Source organism: Hipposideros armiger, unplaced genomic scaffold (genome assembly GCF_001890085.2).
Source record: "Hipposideros armiger isolate ML-2016 unplaced genomic scaffold, ASM189008v1 scaffold_26, whole genome shotgun sequence".
Taxonomy (NCBI): domain Eukaryota; kingdom Metazoa; phylum Chordata; class Mammalia; order Chiroptera; family Hipposideridae; genus Hipposideros; species Hipposideros armiger.
This window is the reverse complement of record NW_017731376.1, coordinates 1,908,500-1,913,284: the sequence shown is the minus strand read 5'-3', so window position 1 is coordinate 1,913,284 and position 4,785 is coordinate 1,908,500. Positions and strand designations below refer to the sequence as shown.

The window sequence follows — 4,785 nt, the reverse complement described above, 5'->3', positions numbered from 1 at the left end:
TTATATAAAAAAAAAAAAACTAAACTAAAAATATACTTTATAGCTATGTTGGTATAAAAATATATTAATATGTTAAAATATTGTCTTTAACATAAAATTTTTTTCTTCTGTTTTTAAAAGAAATTCAAAGTTTCTGTCCTAAGAGTTTTGTAGGCCTTTGGCACTGTGCCTTCTGCCCATTGGAGAAGTCACCCCTGACTGGAGTGGAGTAAAACAGGAGGGGACTGGCAGAATAAGAATAGTAGCAGGGGAACAAAGCTCATGGGGCTTTCTAGGCAATGTACAATGGTAAGGATGTTGGAGTTCATTTTCATGAGTGAGATGGGATGTTCTCAAGGGTTATAGAGAGACAGGTGACGTGATCTTACTTACATTTAAAAAAGATAGTTTCTTTTGTGGAGAATAGACTATAGAAGATAAGGAAGAAAATCAGAGAGACCTGTTAGGGACCTACTCTGATATTGTAGGAAAGAGATGATGTAGCTTGCCCTAAGGTGATGGTGGAGTTGGTAAGAAGTGGTCAGATTATGAATAGATATTAAAAGTAGAGGGAAAAAGGATTTGCTGATGGACTGGATATTGAATGCAGTAGAGAAGATTCAAGGTGACTCCAGGCTTTGCTTCGACAACTGGAAGAGTGCATTTGTCATTGATTGAGATGAGGAATTGCAGGGAAAGCACATTTGGGGTGGAAAATCAAGAGTTCAGTTTGGGACTTGTTAAATTTTAGATGTCTACTAGACATCTAAGAGAAGATGTTTGGAGTTTACAAAGTGGTTCAGGCTAGAGACAGACATTGGGAGCCTCTGCTTTCAAGTGGTATTTAAAGCAGGGGAGAGGGAATGTTATGTAGGTACAGTCCAGAAGAGACCCAAAGTAAAATCTCTGGTACTTCAATATTTAGAGGTTGGGAATATGAAGGGGAACCAGCAAAAGAGACTTGTTAGGAGTGGCCAGTAAAGTAGGAAGAGATCCAAGAGAGACTGGTGTCCTGGAGACCAAGTAAAGATGCAACCAGGTCTGTATGAGCAGTTGCTTTTAAACTCTGACCATCTATGACTGCTTGACACGCATGAAATGATGGTAGACCCACAAGCTTCCTCCCTGATGCGGAAGGAAGTTAAGTTTCCACAGCCTAAAATATGATGGAAAATCAACCTAACGACCATTCCCTCACTCCCCTAATGTGACTTGCCACAAATAAAGAAATTTAAATAATCTTTTCTGGTTCAGTTAAGACACAGATATCCCTGAGAGGGAAGAATAAGTCCAGAATGTATATTTATTCTCAAGATGGGAGAGTCTTTTCTATAGGCCATTGACCTCTTCCTTAAAGCTCCAGCAGGATTCTAGATGGTTTAGAAGGAAATGATGAGAAGTATGTAAAATGACAGTGGTGAGGAATCCACTGGTGAATCCGGCCATCCAGTGGGCATGGTGGACACACAGACATGAGGGTAGAGCTCAGAAAAAGGAAAGCATGGCTCAGGCCTAGAAAAGAAGAAAAAAATGCAATCAGAAAAATCACAACAAAAGAAAAAAATAACCATTTTCTTTGCGCCAAATAAAACCTTACACAACCAACAAAAGTTACATTGAAATATGTCACAGATTTAGACAGACATTGACTGTAAGTCAGCACCAGCATCCAAGGCTGTTATTATAAGGTTTCAGGGAATTTTTAAAGTACAGTAGAAGAAAGTCTTGGGTCACATTTTATATTGGGATATAGTCATTTTTAAAAGAGGTATACGAGAAGCAAACACTTTGCCATTATTCAGAGATGGGTGAGAGGCAGTGTCTGAAGTTTCTGAGTAATTTAGAAATAAAATCTTTTAAAAACTGCCTACTTCCCACTCCCTGTCTAGCAATTTCAATTGGGAAGTCATTTAATTCATATTAAAAATATGATCCAAACTTTAGAGTTAGGTTTTTAGGTTCAACAGCGTGTGTGTATATCTAAATGAGGTTTTTGTTTTTGCTTTCTTTTCTTTCCTCCAGCTTTATTGAAATACAATTGACAAATAAAATTGTATATATTTAAAAAAAAAAAACTGCCTACTTTTTTTTTTAAGATTTTTATTGGAGAATTGGGGGAAGGGGAACAGACAAGTTGCTGTCATTTTGTTCTTCAGTCTAGTTGTGGAGGACGTTGCTTCACTGGCCCAAGTTGGCACCATCATTGCACTCTTCCCGGGTGAGGCAGATCAGTCGCCAGCTTGTGGAAGGCCGCTCACGGCAGCTGCTGGCCACTCACGCTGACTGCTGGCTACACACGGTAGCCCATGGCAACCCACTGCAGCAGGGGCTGCAGACTATGCCGATGCCAGCGACTCACGGCAGCCCAGCTCCAGGTTGAGCTGTTGTTCAGCATCTTAGTTGTAGAGGGCAGTGTCACTGGCCCTCATATGTGGGATCTGAACCGGGGCCCTCTGGCATCCCAAGCCAGCTCTTAACCAATGCGCCACTCAGCTGGCCCAAAAACTGCCTACTTCTGAGACTACATTCTGACATCAGAATATAAAAACTATTCTGTTCAATGGGGTTAAATTATAAACAGACAAAGAGAGAAATAATAAGATTATATACATATATATATATATATACACATACACATTCATATGACATATTCATCTTTTGTTATCAGTATATATTGAGTATTACAATTTTAATACAATTTTTTACTTTCTTAAAATATATATACATTTTTTGGCACTGTGTGTGTGTGTGTGTGTGTGTGTGTGTATAATTTCTCTCCTTGTCTCTTTATTTTATATAATATATAGCAGCATAAAGTAATGTAATCACATTACAAAACTTTGAAAACATATAAAAGAAAAAGAATCACCCTACATCAAACCACTCCAAATAACCACCATTTTGGACTATTTCTTTTAAATTTTTTTTCCTAGGCAAATTAAAAAATCTGTACAGTTATAATGATCAAATACATAAACTTTCATATCATATTTTTTTCATAGAGCATTAAGACATGAATTTTTAAACATGGATAAATACCTTTCTAAACTGGAAATCCCTTGCAGCAGGATCTTACCTACCTTTGGGCTGCAACTCTTTCATTGCTCCAAAAATTATTCTCCACCAGCAATGATGAAGGAGTCTATAGAAATTCCTGTTAATCATCTGCCCTACAATAAATTCTCTTTTTTCTTCGCAACCTAAATCCAATTTTTGTTCATTCACATGTCCTTTATGGGCGCTGATTTCCAATTCCAAAGTGATTGGATTTAGCCGATCCTGGGTTTAGTCCATTCCTCTGGGTATGAGCATGTGGCTCAGTTCTGTTCAGTGAAATGTGAGGAGAAATCTGGGAACAGCTTATTATTATTAAAAGAGTCACGAAGAAGAGATAGTCTTCTTCCACTGTCACGCCTGCATGATAGAAAACTCAGGAAGTTATCTTGCAACCAGGAAGAGAATTAGCCAAAGACAAAGCTGAGATGCTGGAGTTGGCAGAAAGAAAAGATAGAAGTAACCTAGATAGCAACCCTGGCATTTGTACTCTACTTATTTGCTATTTGTATCCTACTTAAATATTCTTTATTGCTTAAATTGCTAAGTTGAGGTTTTCTGTTACTGAAGCCCAAAGGCATCTGCACTAACACTGAGCCGATTCCCTCAAGCTGTCCTCTCTCTCCATTAGGAATTGACTCTATTACTTGGGTTGCTCAGAGAGAAGGGTCCCACAAGTGGTTGTCCTTGGCTCCTGATATTACCCAAGAGCTTGCCACTTTGTAATTACCACTCATTTTTCCCTGACCTACATCTTTTCCCATTCCCTTAATTTCAGGAAAGAAGCTCAAGGTATCTCTAGGATCTGGTATTAAGTATTGGAAATCTTACATTCGGTATTAATTTATTCAGTACATTTTCGGGGACTTGCTTTGGTCTTGTATGAGACATTGGAAGTACAAATAAGAATGAGGCATAATGTCAGTCCTCAGTTGGTCAATCAATATATATTAATTGCCAGTCCTGTGTCAGATGGGGTTGTTACTGAGACCAGAGCCTGACAGGAAGAGACAGACACATCCCCCCAAATTCCAACTTCAATATAATGTAGTATGTGTTATAACAGTAGTATAAATAAAATATTCTAGGACTCAAAAATTGAGAGAAGGCTCATTGCCAAAGAGTCAGGAAAATTTTTACAAAGTAAATATTTGATTTTGATGTGCTTTGGTGCAGAATTACTCCTTGAATTGGGTACTGAAGAATAAATAAAAGTGTTCCTGGCATAGAAGTGGAATAGGAAGGGGCAACTTTGATACAGAGCATAATATGAATAAACACATAGAGTCATATTAAACAGTGAAAAGTTCAGGGGGGCAGGAGGTATTTGTGACAAGAGAGTAGATGAAGCTACAGAGATTGGTATCTGATTGCATATACTTTGGTGGACCAAGCTAAGAATTTGGAGTTTTATGTTGTAAGCAAGTAAAACTGCACCAGAGAATCACAGGCCATTGCATTAAATATGCAAGTTGAAGGCATAATTTTTATTTGAAGTCTTGTGGTATATCTGAATTCATGTGAATTTTGCAAACCTATCCCATAATATATCTAGATTTGACAATATTGACTTAATATACTTGTTTTAATTCTTCAAGTGAAAGTGATGGCCAAGGAAAACATGTCCAGTTTATTTTATGTTTTCATTCTCCAGTGTACTGCCACAGTCTTTGGAAGTATGTACCCTAGATTGAGAAGCACTCTGTAGGCAATGGAAGGCTAGAAATTGTTTTTAGGAAGCAGGGAAGAAAT

General features: G+C 37.8%; 1 long non-coding RNA gene across 1 annotated transcript; it reads right to left on the bottom strand.

Annotated features, from left to right (window-relative positions):
* Positions 1-1,264: 1,264 nt before the first annotated feature.
* On the bottom strand, positions 1,265-3,378 carry LOC109379453 (uncharacterized). The gene is made up of 2 exons (XR_002123207.1): positions 3,060-3,378; positions 1,265-1,491 (listed from the first exon to the last, which is right to left on the bottom strand). It is a non-coding gene; the product is annotated as an uncharacterized LOC109379453 (long non-coding RNA).
* Between the last annotated feature and the right edge of the window lie 1,407 nt (positions 3,379-4,785).